This window comes from Opisthocomus hoazin, chromosome Z, assembly GCF_030867145.1.
Source record: "Opisthocomus hoazin isolate bOpiHoa1 chromosome Z, bOpiHoa1.hap1, whole genome shotgun sequence".
Classification (NCBI taxonomy): domain Eukaryota; kingdom Metazoa; phylum Chordata; class Aves; order Opisthocomiformes; family Opisthocomidae; genus Opisthocomus; species Opisthocomus hoazin.
This window is the reverse complement of record NC_134454.1, coordinates 63159966-63181418: the sequence shown is the minus strand read 5'-3', so window position 1 is coordinate 63181418 and position 21453 is coordinate 63159966. Positions and strand designations below refer to the sequence as shown.

Below are 21453 nucleotides of genomic sequence, written 5' to 3'. Positions count from 1 at the left end.
CAGTTTTCCCATCTACTAAATGATTAAGTAGAATGGCAGCAGAGTGCCATTCTACGTGATCATTTTGCACAGCTGATCATAGCAGGGAATCTTCTATATTGTGCTCCAAGATCATGTGAATGATAAACATCCACTAAATACTGAACATAAAAAAGAACTGAAATTAACTCTGTGACTTTTGATTGTTTTCTGCCATGAAACCATAGGTGGAATGAAACTGAAACTTTAAAATCAAGAAGGAGATGATAGTTAACATGTTTCAGTTATCACAGAACGTTTGTCATGCTATGTGGGAGAGCGGACATCACGCAGGAGACAATTCACCATCTTCGTAGGCAAGAGGTGAGCCAGGTATGAGAAATAACCATTACTCAAAGGTTTTATGAATTTCAATCCCAGAAAGGGATTTGACAAATTTTTCCAGAATTTTTACAAATTGAAGCACACTAATATTTTCCAAAGAGACTGATAAGCCCGAGAATGGCTTTGACAGAATAGAGGAAAGCACCCTGAATGGGTTACTCCTGAGTTGGTCCTTGGTCACTTCAGTCAAAAGTTGTCTCGGAGAAATTTTCAGTATTTTTCTTTTTATTGCTTTACTTTTAATAGTTGTTCCAGTTTTGCAATAAAAGCCATAACGCTATTTTACAACAGAAGATAAGTTCACTGTTTTTACCATTGAACAAATGTGAACTGAGATAGAATTTCCAGGAGTGTCTTTATTTCTACAAAGGATGCTAGTCCAAAACCAGAACCATTCCAGACCAAATTGCCTTGAGGAGGTAAGGCATCCCACAGCATTAAGGTTGTTTCTAGACCACTAATGGGTAGTGCCACATATTGGATGCCTACTTTCTCCACGGGCAGACATCATCATGGACAGACAGTGGAGACCCAAGCTGTAACTTGAGCAAATACGATACGAGATGTCTATGTTTTCTTAATTTTGATTTTAGATGTTAAGTTTCTTAAGGCTGGAGCAAGTTTTGCTCCGCTCCATGAGGACCTAACAAATAGCGGTCTTTGACAAGAACTCATTTTAGACATTTAACACCCATTTTCTAAACATCCGTTTGCTAAAGTCGGTTCGGACAATTGGTTAGTGGTTCGGGTTTTTTTTCCCACCTTGTAGTTTTTATGAGCAAATACAAAGAATCATCCTGATGGCATTATCTTTTAATCTCTGTGAGTTTGCTATTGTTTCATTATTCAAGGTGTACAAGGACTTACAATCATTCTTTTTTAATACAGGTATCTACGGCATTCAACTGGAATATGTCTTCTAGTGAGAGAATATGTCTTCTAGTGAGAGAAAGTCAGGCCATGATATATATGATTATAAATATGGGCCTAAATATTCCTGGTTAGATATTCAAAATTTAAGGGGTGCATTCATGGACTAGAAGATGTCTCAGTCCTTAGCACCATGTACTCTGCAAAACTTTTAAGAGCTTTACAGTTAATCAGTGCTTGGACTCTCTCAAGTTCAGATGTGAACTAAACATGGAATTTTATTTGAAGAAACAAAAATAAACAAAATCAAATTCATTTTAGCAGAGAACTGCTAGATGTTCCTATATGGTGTCTAACACTTATACCACCTTTTTGTGTTTTCTAGGAGAAGCATTCTCACTTCTCCATGTCCAAGTTGTTTCTTTTTGGGATTTCATTTGAAGGCAAGAAAAGGACTGGAAAGGAATTAGTATTCCAGCTAAATGGACCAATGAAATTATCAAAGACTAACATACAAGGCTTTTCCAGTTTTCCCAGTAAGTGAGCTAAATTTTTGCTGCATCAGTCTTAGCCTACCCAACTTGGAAATCTCTATGAAATATATCAAACTTTGGAATGATACTTTAGAACACCACACAATCCAGTTTAACTATGCACTTGCTGTTGCCCACAGGGACTATCCCCTCAATAGGCAAATGTAGTGACCTAAACTCATTTAGAAATCTGAATGTCGTACACTTACAGGATATGTTTATTTTTTAAATTCAGAGTGTGATTTTATTTCATATTTTTATGTTCATTACACAGTAAGTATATATATACTTTTACAAACCCAAACCACATTGCTCATTTACATTGTGTATGCTAATATTTAAAAACCGGAATACTACAAAACACTTTTTCTTCTGACTACTCACTCCATATAGAGGTTATGTTATAGTGATAAGTTTTGTTCTGAATTTAACACGTAAATAATCAAATTATGCAACTGATAGGAGCAACACTGTATAAATTCTGATGAGGCTAGATGAGGCCATGATGATAAATGGAACTAAAGAAATGCCATCAACTAGAACTAAACTCTGTTTTAAAAAGTATTTGAAAGTTATTGCAGATAAACCACAGGTTTTCCTACCAGTTTTTGTGACATTACTACCACAATATATGTAGCTTTGGTTTTCCACGCTCTCCTCTCTCCTGTTTTTAACTCAGATCCCTGTGAGTGCACAACCCTTCTAAGTTAAAAGACATGTCGCGGAAATCTGTGAGAGCAGCTATCCACAAACTAGCATGCAATGCATAAAATATATGGGAAAATGCTTTTAATTCCTTTAAAAGTAATTTTTGCTTTGGTCATTTTGAACCTTAGTGTCTTCACGTGTAATAAACAACTACAAAAGAATTAAAAGGTACATACAGAAAATAATTTTTTTTCTCTTTAAAGCTAAAGGCTTGGCTTTATAACCTTTGTAAGGTTTTATAAGGTAGGTATACACCCACTAAGAAGATGTGATTTTTTTATTTATGGTACTGACAAACACAGCCTTATGAATTTTTCCATGCTGTTTAACATGACAACATCTGCCAAGGCTAACCATGAAGGTTTTATTTAAATACAAGTTTTAGATATATCTAGATACATGAAATCTTAGAAGGATACATGTTTTTTGGTCAAATGCTTATTTATTTATCAATGTAGTTAAGACTGTTTAAAATCAAACAGAAAAATATTATCAGAAAAACAAATCAATGATTTATATAGCCTTTTTTTTTCCAACAAACCCACTAGACTGACAGATTCTGAGCCATATTCCCATTGAACACAATTCCATTCACCTCATTTAAGCTACAGCATGGTGCATTGGGAACTAAACTAGTCAATATACACATATGTATGTAAATATGTATCTATAATAATCTGTGGTGTCCCTCCTCTCACAACTGAGGTGAAGCCACCTGTGGAGGACATTTTTGTTAACTGACACTTGAGCCCCGACCTAATACTTGACAGCTCAGTGGGACACTTCTTTTCACGCTGTTTATAGGCAGCCACGTCTCAAAATATTTTTCATGGATTACACACTTAAAAAATCATGTACCATAACATCTTTCTAAAATAATGGGAAATGTTTTCTGCGAGAAATATCAGGGCCTCTGTACTAATGCCAGTATTACGGCAAGGGGATCTCATTTTACCTTATGCTACTATACACCACAGTGTACCCAGTGGTAATGAAGGGTAACCACATCCTGGGATACATTAGCAAGAGTTTTACCTGCAGGAATTATTCCCGTCTGCTTGCAAAGCTACAGGTAGATTAGCTGATGTTTAAAAAAAAAAAAAAAGCTATTTTAATATTTTAAAGATCTTCATTACATCTACAGTATACTGCAGCCAGTGATAAGATGGCATACTGAGGGAAAGACAGACTCATCTGCACAGCAGAGACTCCCACAGGCCTTCATACTCCTTCATTTTTTCTGGACAGAATAATGTTTGTTAGTTACATCTTACATCAATAAGCGCATTTTTCTCTGATACTTTCCCTATTGCCAGAACTTGATTTGTTTAACAAAGCTGAGAGGAAATAACTGTTGAGTTATCTGAAAATAAAGTGCTACTCACATGCTGAGAAAGCAAGTTAAAAGGAGAAGTGAATGTGGTATCAGTTGTAATCTGTGCACCAGCTACACGTGATGAGAGGCAGTGAATCCTACTCATGAGAGGTGGTATCTAGACACCATGAAGAATACTGTCCAAACACAAAAGCCAGCATCAACTGCACAGATACATGCCGATATGAAAAGCAGAAGGCCAAGACACGTGAAATGTTAACATTTGGTTTCTTCACCTATTGCCTTTAGAATTATCTTCTTTTAAATTGTTGATTAAAACCAGCTCAAATGCAGCTCAGTAAAAACCGAGGAGAACTCTGCTCTTGTAAAATCAAGAATATGCATTTTCTAGGCTCATAGGAGACCGTGGTAACACTTACCTTTCCTTTCAAGACTAGACTCATACGACTTATGAAGAAGCACCCCAATCATTCACAGGTCCATAAATCCCCTCAAAAAGTGCTAGTGAACCATCACTGCATGATTTTCCATAGTCCATAACAAGCAATTTACTTTGTTAGCTTGAGAGTTAAAAAGGAAAATGCCAGATATTATCTGGTGCCTTCATATCTGTACAAGAAAGATATCACAAGTGCACTGCAGAGGGCTTTCAACATGATCAGGAAATGGAAAAATACACCATTGTTCTTATCTTTATTGTTCAGTGCTTGGATATATTTTGTGACGGAATTTTCAAGTGTGTTCTTTTTTAATGAAAATAAATATGTATTTTGTCCTATTTTTATAGACAGCAAGGATGTGAGACATATCATCAGATATCCAAGAGGCAGGATTTCAAGAATCCACACAGACAGAAGAAAAACAACAAAAAGCTACATGTTAGAGAGCAGTGACTTGCAGCTGGAAGTGCTGCTCTGATGAATCGATCATTTCTCAGCCTTAGGAACAGTTCAGAGGACCACTTCATTTGTAATGCTGCGGTAATGGCTGGAATTCGCAGATGAAAGCAAAACCTGCCATGATTGGGGCAGGGAAGGGGGTGGGGGGGCGGGGATGGTGGAATCCAGTTTGCAAAATCAGCTGCTTGTGGTTAGCACTGTTACTCTTACAGAAAGGGAAGTTCATCCTCCAGCCCTATATGGCATAAAAATGGTGCCACTTAGACTGAGAGGCCTTATGAGATGCAACGAGCAAAGTCACTTCTCAGTTCCATGGTTACCTGTGTTTCTAAATAATTAGTTTCCATGATGTATTTCATGAAGATTTTCCCCGACACAAAAACTCGTAGGATCATTAAAGGGAAAAAAATCATGCAGGATTCTTTAATGCTGCTACCAACTGTACTCATTGCAATGTGGATTTTCCGTCAAAAATCTGGATGTGCTTGTGAGACACAGACTCCCATTCTAGAACAAAGCACGTCACCAGACCCATGCATCCCTGACCAAAAAAATAACCTGCTGAGAAGGAAAGACCCAGCTACAGGGATGCTGCTTCATCTTAAAAAAAATCTCACTGCTGGCAAGAAAGCATGAAGCTGCAGCAACACCATATTTTTCATGAGTCTTAGATCAATATAAAGCTATATGCCTTGCATGCTGAAACAGCTACCTTACATGGAGGTGTTGTTTGCTTTTTCAATATGGCGCATTTTTAGTTAAACGAGAAATATTTGGATGGAATGCCCACCTAATCATGAAAGTCTCTGATGTTTTGTTGATGCATGGCAAGTCTTTACTGTCAGCAGCCGGTCAGTGGAAATACAGACAAATGGAAGTAAAAATTCAGCCTTAAAAATGAAAGGATGCTACAATATCTTAATTGTATTGCACTGTATTGCACTGCGTTATACCTTAAGCAATTTCATTGTTGTGTCTGCAACATTTACACTTTTATTAGCCTCCCTGGGTGGGAGAATGACTGAGAGTTTGAACCACAGAGAAGCAAAGGAAGTGCTCAGCATTGCTTTACCTTTTCTGTTTGTTTTTTTTAAATAAGAGGACAGCAGCTATAATAATAATCACACTAAAGAAATTTGCATTTGATTATATTTAACACACATGTATTTATCTCGTACTAACATGAAAATGGTAATTTGAAACCAAGCCTGACTAACATGTCACAGAGCAGCAACATGTATCTTTACATGACAACAGGTACTCTGCGCGTTTAGAATGTCTCTAGAAGAACCACATAGCAATACACAAAATCAAAGAAAAATTAAAAGCCTGTGAGGCTATCAACCAGTGTTTTATGGAAAAAAATGTCCACCACGTTTTTTAACGTAGTTACTGGAGAATACATCACATTTATCTTAAAACTGAAAGTGTTTGTTAATTTAAAAGAAAAATTGAACTACCTTTTGTGTCAACACTTTGAGCATACTTTCAATTAATTTTTCCATTTTACTGCTTACAAACACTTTAAAGAAGACAAGCTCTAAATCCAGTCGTCTGAACTATTTTATAAAAGACTGCATTCTGTTTCAAGAGGAAAATGTTACGCACTACATAATAGGAAAGCGGTGACAGCAGCTGTGGGTTCCCTATAACAGGTTTGCAAACACATTTAATCTAATTGATGAGCTTTTGTTTAAACAAGCATTGATATGCATCCTGTGATGCATATGGGTTGCAAATATTCACTGCAACATACAGTCCAAGTGATCTGCCCATGACACTGAAACAACTTTTATATGACTAAGTGGAATATCTTCATGAATATTATTTTCATACAAAAAACCCTACATAATCATATAGCTGGAGTCATTCTGGTTCCCATTGAAATCTACAGTACAATTCACACTGATTTTAATGGGATGATCAGGACCACTGCGGATAAACATTTGTCCTCTGTGCTTTGAAACACATAATTTAAGAAAATTAATTTGAAATCTGCCGTTACTGCTAGCAACTTATACAAGCTTATACACTCAGGTACATATAAACTCGATTATCGGTTTCACATTGTCACCCGAGGTAACACCATGTTTTGCAAAGATAACTGAGCATAAATCACTTCATGTGATTTTCCCTTGTTGCAAACATCTTTCCTGCAGGTTGCTCAGAACTGAGAAAAAAGCTAACATTTTTGCTTTACTATTATTAAAAATTAATTAGATTTCTCATATATATAAAATCAGTAGAAAACACTTGGTGTGATGTCATTTGGCCAAATACAAATCTACGTTTCCAGAATGCCATCACATGTGATTTTATATCAAGTTGCTATCAGAGAAAGACTATGTCCAGACTGTACTCTGATATTCAGGGTCATTTTTATTTCAGTAAGCAGTAGGAATACAGCTTCAGAAATACAGGTATTAAGCGGTTGTTTCTTCTTTTTCTTCCAGTAATATTTGAAGCTGTTAGGAGGCTCTATACGTGTCAATAATTTTGACAGACTGCCTTTTTGTCAATATTTGGCCTATGCAAACTTTCCTCTAAATACAAATAAAAGTCCACTTGGAACTCACTGTGACTGCATATTAGTGAATTCTGCATTTCTTTGGACTACAGAAAAGCAATGCCTCTCACTGTCACATTACGGAAACAGATTAAAAATAAAAAAATAAGCATAAAACCAGTAACATTTAATGCATGTTATCATTCAGTGAAACTGCAGAAAATGGCTAGGTGAGAGAGAAGGAATGGGGTCTCTGGTTTACCATGTTGCCTTGTTCTCTACGAAAACGCTGAGTAAATGTTTACTTACAGGGAAAACTATGAATACCACACAAAACAGCACAATGGTAGTTTTCATTTCCACAGGGACCTCAATCCATGAAAAGAAGATCCATTGTAAAAATACAATAATTCAGGAGGACATACGGTATAATTAAAACAGGGTTCTTTCCTTAGGGAACTCGGAGGAAAACCACTTCCAACATTAGTATATCCTTTATAATTATTCTAATCAGTGAACTTTTTTTGGTTCAGGTGTTGGGCTTTTTCCTAAAATCCTTTGTCGTTAACTATGAACTCATCAGGAAGTTCCATCCAACCTGTCCTTACAGCTCTGCTTCCAATTCTATCTGCAATTCCCTCGCACAGCAGTAATTTCTGGCATAGTTTGTGCCACCTCTACAGATCAACTCAGCTTCTCCCTCTCTCTCCTAAGGCAGAAGTTGCTGCAAGCTCCCTGCACTGCAGTGCAATGGAGCCCAAGTACCAGCAGTACCAACTGCATTTGTCTGAGTAGGTTTCCCTTGCGTTGTACTAACCTCTGCAATCTGCCCCCCTCCCCATCAGAGATACACTCATCAGCCTCCTAACCTTTTACGGGAAGGAAAGCAGGATACTATCAATCACGGAGGAGCCTCTGGATGATCTCAGCATCTTTCAATGAGATGATCTCCCTCCTCCCTGCCTATCTTTCTATCCTTCTTCCTCATCTCTTCCTTCTCTCCTTGCCCCCCCCCCCCCCCTTTCTGCACGGATGTGCCGTGGCTGCCAAAGCCAGCATGACTCAGCTGCCACCCTTGCCCCCCACTCACACTGCGCCCACAGTGCTCTGCAGGATTAGGCTCCAAAGACTCATCAGTGACCTCCATACTCAATTACCCCCATGTCTCCTGTCCCTCAGGTCCCTGGGGTGTCCTTCCTCCACTCAGGACTTCCAGACCAGCTCCTCTGCCTCTTTGCATCACTCAGTCTCTTTTGCCCTGCAACTGTCTCTAAATTAGATGGGGGTCGCCTCAAAAAAACTCACCATCCCATGGCTCTTCCTAACCCCAGGACCTGAACTATAATTTTCCCCACTGTGACTTCTCCATGCTCCCTTCCCCACATACTGCCGGAGGCATCTTGGGTTCTAAATAGCCAAAGCGCCAGGAAAGCAGTAACTCAGTGTGTTTTGGAAAAGTCCTTTCCTGAAGCTGTAGGGGAGTCCCCCCTCCCCATTATGGGTCACAAATGCTAAACTCCTCTCCCAACATAGTCATTGTGAGTTATGATCCCCGAAGGCAACTTACAGTGATAAATGCAATATAGGTTTCAAAAACACTTAAACAGTTTACTTTTTTCTTTCCCTTTTTTTCCCCTTTCCTTTTTCCTTTCCTTTTTCCTTTCCTTTTTTTCCTTTCCTTTTTCCTTTTCTTTTTTCTTTCCTTTTTTTCTTTCCTTCTTCCTTTTTTCTTTCCTTTTTCCTTTCCTTTTTTCTTTCCTTCTTCCTTTTTTCTTTCCTTTTTCCTTTCCTTTTTTCTTTCCTTTTTTCTTTCCTTCTTCCTTTTTCATTCCTTTTTCCTTTTTTCTTTTCTTCTTCCTTTTTTCTTTCCTTTATTCTTTCATTTTTTTCTTTCCTTTTTCCTTTCCTTTTTTCTTTCCTTTTTTCCTTTCCTTTTTTCTTTCCTTTTTTCCTTCCTTTTTTCTTTCCTTTTTCCCTTTCCTTTTTTCTTTCCCTTTTCCTTTTTTCCCTTTCCTTTTTTCTTTCCTTTTTCCTTTCCTTCTTTCCTTTTTCCTTTCCGCTTTCCTTTCCTTTTTCTTTCCTTTTTTTTCTTTCCCTTTTTTTCTTTCCCTTTTTTTTCCTTTCCTTTTTTTCCTTTTCTGTTGCAGGGTCTGAAACCCTGCCTGCTCTCTTCTAAACACGTTAGAAAGTATCGGTTCCCTAAGGAGCTGGAATCCCGACAGCCTTGCTGCATCTTTGATTTTCTTCACCAGCCTTACCGTCAGGACATCTGCAAGCTTGTTTCCTTCAAGCATCTGGAGTCTGCGAACCTCAACACCCCGGTGTTCGCTCCCCTAGCAAGCAAAAGTTCTGCCAGCCTTAATACGCCAGTCGGCTTCAAAGGCGGAGATCAGACGCTCACACCAGCTCGAATCTGTGCGACCTGCTCCGTCCGTGCGAAAGAGCGAGCCCTGGGCAGAGCTGGGGAGAGCAGCAGCCGAGCGAAGACCCCGCGCCCCCGGCAGCGCTCGGTTGGCCCCGCGGAGAGCTCCCCCCGCTCTCCGGCCAGCCAGGCCCCCGCGAGTCCCGCGGCGAAGCTGAAGTCCTCCTCCGCCGCAAGCATGCAAAAAACCACAAACCCGACGGGGAAAAGTTGCCCGGGAGCCGCCGCGGCCGCCCGGAGCATCGCTTACCGGGGGGGCGGGCCGCGGGGCTTCCCGGCTGGCGGAGCCTCCCGGCGGGGCCGCCGAGCCCCGCGGAGGGGAGGGCCGGGCCGGAGCGGCTGCCTGGGCTTCGCGCTGCGGTGGAGCCTCTGCTGCAGTGCCGGGGAGAGAGCGGGGGAGCGGGCGAGGCGCGGAGGAGGAGGAGGAGGAGGAGGAGGAGGAGGAGGAGGACGAGGAGGAGGACGAGGACGAGGACGAGGACGAGGACGAGGAGATGGAGGCGCGGCGCGGGCGGCGGCCGGCGCCGTCAGCAGCCGCAAGCGTGGGAGTGCGGGGCGGGCGATCCAAGCCGCGGGCAGCGGCCCGAGCCGTGCGGGGCTGGGAAGTCTTTGCGAAATGAACAAGCCCCTGTTTCCCGGTGGCGGGGAAAACCCGCGACGGTGACACCCGCGCGCGCGCGGTGCTTCAGGCGGGAGCGCCTGGCGCAGGGAGCGGGCGCAGGGGCTCGTTTCGGGAGGGGCCGCAACAGGCCCCGCGGCCACCCAGAGACTCCGCACCCCGCCTCCTCACCGCGGGCCGTGATGGCCTTGCGGCGGCAGCGCGGAGCTGCCGGCACCCCGCACGCAAAGGCGGCAAGGGAAGGCCAGGGAGAGAAGTGAAGTTGGCGCAGGCAGTCCCACGAGAGACATTCACTTTCCCGAGTGGGAAAAATCTTGACTAGAAGAGCGAAGCGTTAGAACGGATCGCCTTGAGTGATGGTGGAATCCGCATCGTCCATGGCTTTAAAGGGAACATCAGAAAAACATATGTTTAAAGACGATGGGTTTGTCCTGGGACAAGTGGACAAACTAGATGACCTTCTGAAGTCTTTTTTCGGAGTCGCGTTCTATGAACAGTAGCAGGTTATTATGCTTATTACCATTATCACCAATATTTTTAATGTAGTGGCATCAAGGACAGAAACTGATACCGTAACTTTGTTGTACTAGGTGTTAATAACCACCGTAGAACAAAGAACATGTAGACAGTTCCTCCTTTATGATTATATACATTTACACAGCATTGCACTGGCAAACAGAGCGATATCACCACAGAGAAGTCATGAGCGAAAATGAAGCGAGCAGGTAGGACTCCACATCAAAACTACTTTTAAAAATCAGCAAATATTCCACTGCTTTTATTAACAAACATGGGACCTGGGTTTACCTCTCCAAAATGTGTTAATCCATGAATTATGCTTATAGCAGGAAGGTAGGGTAATTGGCAGATACCACCAGCATCCCCGCCTCATGCTCCGCACACACCTAGCGTGTAACTTCTATTGAGCTGTAATTTCTGATCATTTGTCTGCCTTTCCTGCAAATATTTGTGAGCTTATATACATGTTTTCCTACACTCTGAAATGCTTTTCCTTTCCTCTGTTGTTGTGCGAAAGACTCAAACAGCAAAGGAAACTGGCTTATTGATTGACTACCCGGGGAAAAAGCTGAATGAACTATGCATGGAGTGCTGTCAAGTGTGAAACGCAAGCAGAGAAACAGAAAAGACATGCCTCCTACTTTTCTGTCCCTTTTTTGTAATCCTGGCGTTAGAAAATTGTTCCTGGTATTAGGAAACAGCACCTCCTTGTTAATAAACTAAACTTGCCGTGTGTAATATACAAGAAAAATTAAGATTCCAAAATTTTCCTATGGCAACAAAAGAAAAGGCTATTTGTGCTACACAAACAAGAGTGATGGCCATTCATTTACTGTTGACTATCTAATAAGAACATTTCTGTATGTAAAATACACGTTAAAGTAGCCCCACTGTATTTTACTCAAAAAAAAAAGATTCAGACAGAAGACATCTCTTTGTGAGTTCTTCAGCAAATATAGTAACTAACTCTGAAAGAAAAACCACCACTACATTTAGGTTTTGAATATATAGGACTAAAATGCTAAGAAAATAAATCCATGTGATAAAAGCACTCCAGACAGACTCAAGATTTTCTTTAACTTTACCTTCAGATTCCACAGAGAAAGGGCCACTACAGCAGCCACCTTCCACCTCACCTACCACATTAGAGAGAGGGAGGGTCATATGATAGGTTTCTCAGCATTTTGCAGATAGACTAAAGGATAAAACAAAGAATTTCACCTACAGGAGTAAAAAGTGTGCAGCGTCATGGTCAGGTTAAACCAAAGGAACGCTGTGTTGCTATGCAGAGAATGGTTCTTCCACTTGTCTGCATGCCCTGCCACTTCCTTAGCTTTATTGTTTTCATGGTTTCAGGGTAAGATGGGTTAGTGAGTAGATCTGACAGAAGAATAAGCCTGGAAACCAAGGGAAAGTATGCCAAAGCCTGATGGGTTTTCAGTCACACCAGTGACTGACTCACTTGTCTCAGTTCGGCTGAGTTAAGCCGATCCTGAAGCTGCAGCACCCTTGTAGAGCCAATTGTGCCAGCTCAGAAAGGTTGCTGCAGGAATATGAAGCACCACTTAAGTAAAACTGCATAGTGCCTTCTTGCTGTTTTCCATCCACAAGAAGTATTTGTACGACAGGAGAAAATTCCTTCCCCCAAAACAACCCCACTGCAGCTGGCAGGAAGCAGGTGTCATTCCTAACACCACGAAACACAACCTGAGGCGGATTGCCTGCACACAGGCAACTCAGATGGAAATAATGCCTCTCAGGTTTTACATAGACTACCTCTGTCTTCACTGCTCCCGGATCTGATGGCTTACACCTTCCTGAAATTTACTCTCAAGAGTAAGCCTTTGTATCAGAAATAAAATTTATTCTTCATATGCATTCATTTCAGCTCATGACACCTGCTGCTCTGTCAGTTTTCTGTAGAGGCTATCTGACACATCTGGGCAAATTCATTTACAGCTATCACAGACCAAAAACCACAAGTATTTTCGCTAGCGAATGATCCTGGAATATGATCATGTACGCACTGCATCCCCCCATCAACAGGACAAAACCAAAAATGTCATTTCTAGCTGGATGGAAAACCAACAAAACCTTGGTATCATCACTTTCTAAATGAATTTAAAACGCAGATCCCTTGATCCTACTAAATTATTCATTCCATTCCTGGTTTTAAAAGTACAGGACAAATAAATGCGTGTGATAAAATACTGTAGGATTGTGTCTGGAATTTTGTTATTGTTCTTGTTATTTATTTTAACTTGCACCTTAATTGTTTCTCTGTGAGACATTAGCTTTGTTTCTCCACTATTTCCTTTTCATTGTATAAATACAGTAGTATCTGGCTACAGAACCATAACTGAAAATAGCAGCCAGCAAGGATTTATAGTATTTCCCTTTAAGCCAAAGTTAAATGTTTCACAGAACCAGGATCTTACGCCATACTATAGGTTCCCTTTGTAGAAGTTGCACCTTTATCATGGATTCAACCCTGCAAGTACTTGATGGCATGCAGGTACTAGAAAGAAAAGTTACTTACCAAAGAAGTCAGACATGAACTTAACCCACAGTTAAGAGTGCCAGTGCAGAGGACTGCAACAAATACAAAATATCTCATGATTTTCAGTCGTTGATTAACAAAATGGCAGATGAACTTTAAAGTTGATAAATACAGTTCAATGTGTATTACGCAAACAATCTCTTCCATGTGCACAGTGATATGATCCAGAATAGCAAAACCTGCTAGAATGTAACTTGCCTTGTTAATAGATTATATTAAGTATCTCACCCTGAGTATCTTTAGCATTGCATTTCTCAAACATGCCTGCTTTTTTAAACAAATAAACAAAAAAAAAAACCTATTTCTTTTGTGACATGATTGGTGCAAGCCTGTTTTAAAGATTTCACCTATAATGTGGCATATAGATTATGCCATGTTCCCATCTAAAGAATAATTGTAACATGCCTTTTCATATTCCTGACAGCCAATGCTCAAGTATCTAGAGGCTGTGAAATGAACCCATATTTTCACAGCTACATATTTCCACCTGCATTCTCTGAAGTGTATTCTCTGGAACTAGATAAATGGCACGAAGACACAATGAAATTATACCAAGATCATCTTTTAAATGAAAAATATCCTCAAGAGCATCTTTTATAATCTAAAATCTGTAAACAAATCATATAAATAATCCAATGATGCAACCATGAATCCACAGCCTTCCTGCAGGTATCTCAATCATGCATATGATGCCCCAGAGCATTGAATCCTGCATACATATTATGGAATAATGAAAAGCTATGTAAATCAAAACTTGACTGAAGCTTCCCTACAGTCTGTATGAGCATCTGAAGAGACTTGCCAGCTTTGTTTGTGGTATGAAGCTGGAACATATCACACAGCTGAAACATGAGTTGGTGTGCTAGTTTCACAAAGAGTGTGGAAAAAAATAACAAGTTTAATGGGCTACATTTGAACAGTGCTACTTTTTAATTGTTTCCTTTCTGATTTTTTCCAAATAAGCAAGTGAAACAAGTATATTTGTCCTACTGAAATTCTAAGAGAAAACAAATTAATCTGGAGATAGAGAGAAATTCCACAGAAGACTTTGGGGTTCTTTTCATTGCGTATTGTCCCGGGTTTGGCTGGGATAGGGGTAATTTTCACAAGAAGCCAGGAGGGGACACAGCTTGGATGGCTGACCCAAACTGCCCAAACAAACAGGGTATTCGATGCCATATTCGATGCTATGTGCTGTCATGCTCGGTGCTGAGTAGGGCAGCTGGTCAGGGGGAGGGTAATCGTTGCTTAGGAGCATGCTGGGCATCAGGCAGTGAGAGAGTTGCTCTGTGTATTCCCTTCTTTTTGTATGTTCTTTGTATCAGTATTGTCATTGTTACTGTTCGCTTCCTTCACTGTTCTGTTAAACTGCCCTTATCCCAACCCACGAGTTGTGCCTTTTTTTTCAAATTTTCCTCCCCACCTCCATGGGGGGAGGGGTGATAGAGTGACCACGTGTCCTTTGTTGCTGGCTGGGTCTAAACCACGACACATATATTGCTCCATTCTTCAAAGGCAAGTGTAATCTGATCAGAGACCATAATCAAGCCATAAGAAACTCAAATTCTGAAGATAAAACAGTAACAGGAGTTAACATTATACAAAATACACAGCAGTGCAAATGGATGATTCACTGTGGGCTACAATAAACTATTTTGTAAGAAGTGGAAGAAAATAAACATCATTAAACACATCAAGTTTGCTTTGCACAGTGATTGCTCATTCTGGATTAAGTTAATGGAAAGAATCTGATTTTCCTGGAATTGTTCTAATCAGCTCAGTAACTCCAGCAGTCTTTCCTTATTTTTTAACACTCTGAGCACAAAGGACTTTCAAACCTGGACCAGCTTCTTTTCTGTTATATCTTCTGAGACATCTTGACAGATTTTGAACCTTTGATAAATCCACATGTAAAAGGCTCTTGTGGGATTGCATTTCTGGAAGTATTTTCATTTGGGCAGACTAATCCGTATCAGAAGGCAAATTATTTAGTGAATATTTGGTGCTTCAGGAACTTATCAGTTCCTCTCCCTCTCCCTCTCCCTTTCCCTCTCCTTTCCTCATGACTTTGATGATTCACAAAAACTCACAAGCCCACAATAACCACGTAATCTTTAAAAGCCAGACTTGAAATACCCTGTTTCTCCCATTGACCAGTCATTCACGTAAGTGAGGTGTAAGTAAATACTTAACTAACAACTCACCAGCATGACTAGATACTTCACACTGGTGTTTCCAAAGGAAGTTTATTTTTCATTCTTCCTCCCCTAATGATGTCTTCTCATATCTAAATTATGAAACTATGCCTAGTCAAAAAACTTGCAAAACAAATCTAAAAATGCTCAGTAAGTCTTTTCCAATGTCAGATAATTAACTTTATTGTAAAATTCACAATAAATATCTTAAGATTATTCTATTTCTGGGCAATATCCTTTATTTAACATTTGCCTTGAATAATTTTTCCAATTGTACTTTCCATCTCTTTAAATAATTTTCTTTCTCTTATATTATTTTTAATACTATGAATGCTTAGTTCCCAGAAAGGGAGAACTTGTATAAAAAGCTCACCTGAAGTAAAAATTATTTTACCTTTAGGGTAGCACAGTTTTATAACCAAAACTGATGAAGTTGTAATGGAGCATTAGAATTTTACATAGGTCTCTATTTTTTAAAAGAACATCAAAATGCTGATGTAAAATAATAAAAGTTTGGACAAAAAGTACCATTATACAATATATTCTCCTCAAAGATTTCTGACTTGTGCTGTTTCATAAACAAGCCAAGGATTTTATTTCATTTAATCACTGTTTTTATAGAGATATGCAGGTGCAGTTGATCTTCTCTCCCACTCATCAATTTATAAATTATTGAGCTAATTTTATTTTTGCCACAAATCACATACATAAAATGCAGTAGTACATGACGAAGGAGATGACAGGAAGAGACGATTCAGTTTTCTTAATCTAATGATATTTTTCTGAATACACATAATGACCACAATGTCCAAATTGAGAATTTTGTTGCTAGGAGCAACACCATAAAAAGTATTGTCCCAGCTGCCTCAGTTATTACAGCTCCATCTACTTGTCTCCACATGTACTCTCCACATGCAATGTACTCAATACTAATTTCATTCTCACAACCTTCCAAGTCAACCATTTCTTCCAGAAAGCCCACAGAGACAATCATCCATTGGTTGTTTTGTTCCAGTAACGTATCGGGAACTGCGATGATGTCAGAGAGAGAGAGAGGTAGAAAATAATAAGAGTTTATTTAGTGCCAAATGTTATTTCCCAGGACACTAAAAATAACTGTCTGAAATTCTCTGACTCTGAGGTGGAGGAGCTGTTGACCAGCACTGAGTATGTTGGCAGACATGTGATGAATGAGTATCCATTCAGAAACTCATTGCCTGTGTACATGGAGACAACCACTGTTAGAAGATGGGGATCGCTGAACCTTTTGGGGATGAAGTTACCGTTAAGTAAAACGATGTTCACCTATATCTTCTGTACTTGCAAAATGGGTGTCTGATAAATTCTGCCTCTAGCTACCGGATTTATGCCTTGCCATGAATTTATTAGAATGGTTTAGATACATAAGGAGCTCCAGATATATTAAGGGCTAGAACTTGGTCTAAATGTGATTTCCCACATTTGGATGCCCAACTTGAAATGCTTTGAGGAATCTAATCATCAGCTTGAGCACCCATAAATCCAAATGAAGATAAATTATGTCTGTGATTAGATCTGGATTTTAAAAAAAAAAGTTTATTCCTAATGTCAGGAGGTAGCAGAAGCAAGCTGCTCAGCAAGGCAAACTGAGAGCTAAATGTGACAGTAAGGCAGGCAGAGGCAGTGACAAGGAATACAGGCTCATAACATCTGAACAAGGCGAGCAGGACAGGCCCAGTGACAGTAGCAAGGTTCAGCTAAGAATCCCGATCCTCAGACATGTCCACATCCACAGGGCAGGTCCAGGGTCAAGCCAGGAAGGAGGCTCAGCAAGTCAGTGACAGGATAAGGTCTGCAAACAGTAAACAAGACCAGCCACAGCCAGACAAGTCTATAGACACAAGGCAGGTCAGGGATGAAGGCAGGTCAGCAGTCAGGGCTGGTGTCAGGGAGGCACATGGCCAGGAATGGGCACAGCTGCTGCGTAGCTACGTTGGAGACTGCAAGCAAAGGCTTGGTGCTTAAAAGAAATTCCCAAGTAAAGGGAGACAGGGTCTCACTTCTCACAGCTTCTTCTCACACAGTGTTTTCCAGACAGCTCCTGAATGCAAGGCCAGGCTGCTGCACCACCAAGGCTGGTCCTGAGCCCAAGCAGTCAAATCCCCGAGAAGGGAGGGTACATTCAGGTCCCTGGCACCTAATTCCCACTTCTACTAGGAAAGTGGGGTTTCTGCTGACCTACTGCACACTACGCATACCCTTACCTTTTGTAATGCACTGCTTACTTATGATCTACTTGGCCAGTTTAGGATATGTGTTTAAGTGAAAAAATATTTGCACAGTAACAGACATGGAGTCCTTGGGGAGAAATTTCCACAGCATGTTTCCCTCTAATAACAGACACTACTAATATATTTGCAGTTTTTATATATGTGATACACATCACCTTTATGTTCATTATATTATGTACACATGCATATAAATACTGACATATATATTTATGTATATTATATCTATACAAACATGTACACACACACATACATGTCAATGTATAACCTGATATATATTCTATTTGTGTTGAGGCTTATTCTCAGTATTTCAAGCTGTGTGTACAATGTGAAAGACAAACATTTGTTATATACAGAATCCAAAGCAGTATAATCAAGGAGGCAAAAAGGTCAAAGCAAGGTTAATTGCATTTCTTGACATTTCACGGGAAATACAAGTTCTTTGCATAGTAGAAGTTCAAAGGAGCAGCTGGCATTACTGGCAGAAATCTAGAGAGTTGTGAAGAAACAATCAATATACCAATGCAAAAGGGAAAAAGCTGTAATTAGTAAGGCATTGTAAAGTACTGGGAATGATGTAATTGCAAGTACAACATTAGCTCATTAATGATGAAAATATCCCAACTGTTTGTTTTGTAAAAGTGACCTTTTTTTTCTAAACATACCCTGTTTAGAAACTGGAGACAAGAAACAAAACCAGAAAAAAGGATCACTAATGGCTTTCAAAATACTATAGAATTCGAAAACTTAACAGATAGAAATACATGTAATTAAAATTAATAAGCATATTTAAAAGAATCTCTCCTATTAAAAATCTAATTTTGGTTGCACTTTTTCTGAACTTTTCAGAGTAAAGTTGAATTCAAAGAAAAGAAGCCAAAGGGGAAGACTTGGAAACAGCCACGGAATATCTTTTTCAGAACAAAAAGCACCAGGCATGATTTCTGGACTAAAAATGAAGAAAATAAAAAGAAGTGTATCTTGAAGAATTTAGAAAAAAATCACAGCCAGCCGGACTTCTGCTAGAACACTGCTATCTAACACACCCAGTTTCATAGACAGCTATCACTGAGGTCTCATGTATATAAACTATATTAATCTCTGATACTTCTAGATGCCTTTTTATAATGTGTTTCCTCAACCTTGGCAGCAGCTGTCTCTCTGCTACTTATTGCTTGTCAAATGGGCAATGGTTATGACAGTGAAGGGAGACTTCTTTCCACTAACTCAGATTTTAATGTTAGCAGCCCTTAAACTGACCATTTCAGGTTAGTGTGAAGGACATGCTCAAGCCCCTGAGAATCCTAAACACCAAGAGTTGGGTAACATCTCTTTGAGCTGTATTTCTGCATAATGAATAGGGCAAGCTGATGTTATGTGGACAGGGCAGGCTGCAAGACACATAATTGCGGAACTGAAGTCCATAATCCAGTTACAGAAAAACATTACAAATTACTCTGCCCACAAATTACCCTGTGATATCTGACAGGTAAGTCTTCATCTGCTTCATCATCAGCTTTATATCTCCAAAATGAAGACTATAGCACTTCCCTACTTGAGCATGTTAAGGAAGTGAAGGTACAGTAATGATTGAGACATACCATAAGGAATGGGCTGTATAAAAGAAAATACTTGAGGCCAAATTCTCATTGTTTCGCACGGCCCTAACAAGCTCTACTAGCCTTGGATATAACTATTACATTCCTTCTTCACAGATTGCTGATGATCTAGCACCATGACAAAGTTTGATGGATTATGAAAGGCCACTGTTGTCACTTCAGAACATGTAGAGACACCATACTACACACATACCCAAACAAAATTCAGTCTTACTATACTATTGGCAGCTTTGGTTTTTGTTGTTATGTAATTCTGAAGACTGTTTTCCTCATATGTCTTGCATTTAGCAACAAACAATAACCCAAAGAATTCGGGAAAAAATTAAAGCTAAATGTAGATCATAGATCATCCTTACTTTTCCTCTGTTTCTCTTTAAGACCCATGAAGTAATGAACCCAGTTCCCAATTCACACTTTTGCTGGAACAATGAACAGATTTTTTCTAGCTCTATTCAGTTTTAATAGTTACAGCACATCATCCACAGGTACTCTTAAAACAAACATTAATGCCACAGTACTGGTTTAATTGCTGAATGGGATCACAAAGATGTTTACACAGTTGTAGAAAATATGCATTACAAGAAAAGCAATTTAGTAAAATCCTTCAAGCAAAGTTGTAGTTTGTGTATATGGAATAAATGGTCTAAGGAAGAACAGGCAGACGAATACCTACATGAATGTTAAATACTGTAAGTCAAATATATTTAAGTCCGGATAACAGAGTATTTGTGATTCTATTAAAAAAACAGGATAGAAAGTTAATTTAATTCTACCATAAATGAGCAAATTTATCTATGACCAGGCACATGCTATATTAAAATATCTGTTGTGAGATTATCCACACAGGATTAACTACATAGCCTAAGCATCATTGGATATTCAAGAGGTATGGAGTCTCCATTTTGCCTAACTGTTAAAAGATTGTTGTGTCCCCAGCTAATTAGGTCAAAACAGTTGTGTTCATTAGGAATAAGTCAGATCTTGGGTAACATGACTCTAACTGGAAGCATAATAGCTGTTCATAATTTATTAAGCTCATTCTAAAGGGTTTTTTTTTTCCCTAACCAGAAACAACTTATTTGGCAGGTCAGTCTAAGAAATTAACAGATATCTGAGAGGACACTGAGAATAAGTGAGTAAATATACTCCTCTTGAACATCAAAGTATTCCTCCCATGACGAATACCTAGCTTTTGTATAGCATTTTTCATGTCAAAACACTTGTACACTTCATAAATTTTTAAACTCTGTGCCCTACAGAACTTCAGCTAGTCTAGTGTGCCACGTTGAGGTGAAAAATTCTGGTCTCAAAATATTAGAAACATTCACACTCTTGGAAAAAAAAAGGAGTGGGCTAAGATGTAGCACTGTAGTTCGCAAGATACCATCTAAAGGATGTCTGTAGAGTAAGCAGTGAGACTTCATACTCTTGAAAATCAGAAATGGCTTAACTAATCTTGCCCAACTTGAACTTCTGAAGAGTTCTGAATAACATAAATTTATAAATACATAATACAGTTTAAAAAAATGCCATACGTTTTAAATGTCAACATACAATCTGCAGACCATCTGCATAATAATAATTCTATGAAAATTGAAAATACAGATCTTATTTTCAAATTGGCTTAGCAGCAAACTGGCATATTTCTGTCTGAACTTTCCCAGCTCCTCAATATCGTCCTCCTCAGCCTACGCATATTAGCCTTTGGAAGCACTGAGCACACATACAACGTGTTTGTTTCCTCTGTCCTCACTAAATGTAATCTGCTTATGTTTATATGACTATGTATAACCACAGACTTTCTGTCCAGTCATAAAACACCTTTAATAATCACAATGGCATTCTAAAAAGAATCACCATGTATTGAATATAAATACTGGTTTATTGAAATACCACAAAGCAGACCAGCATTCAGAAAGTGCTGAATGCTAAAAAACTGACACCACCAAACAATTAAACATTGAAAGGCCTTGACTTAATGTGCTTAGAAACAGCAGCAGCTTTAGTAGGAACTTCGGTAAGTATGCTCATTTCGAG

General features: G+C 39.4%; 1 protein-coding gene across 3 annotated transcripts in view; it reads right to left on the bottom strand.

Annotated features, from left to right (window-relative positions):
• Positions 1-21453, bottom strand: part of SV2C (synaptic vesicle glycoprotein 2C) — a 164136-nt gene that overhangs the window by 102676 nt on the left and 40007 nt on the right. Inside the window, exon 1 of one of the 3 annotated variants that reach the window (XM_075410750.1) lies at positions 9888-10236. The exons of the other annotated variants lie outside the window; for them this stretch is intronic. The gene's annotated coding sequence lies outside the window, so the exon portion shown is untranslated. Of the gene's footprint in view, positions 1-9887; positions 10237-21453 lie in introns of those variants that run through there. 3 annotated transcript variants of the gene reach the window in all.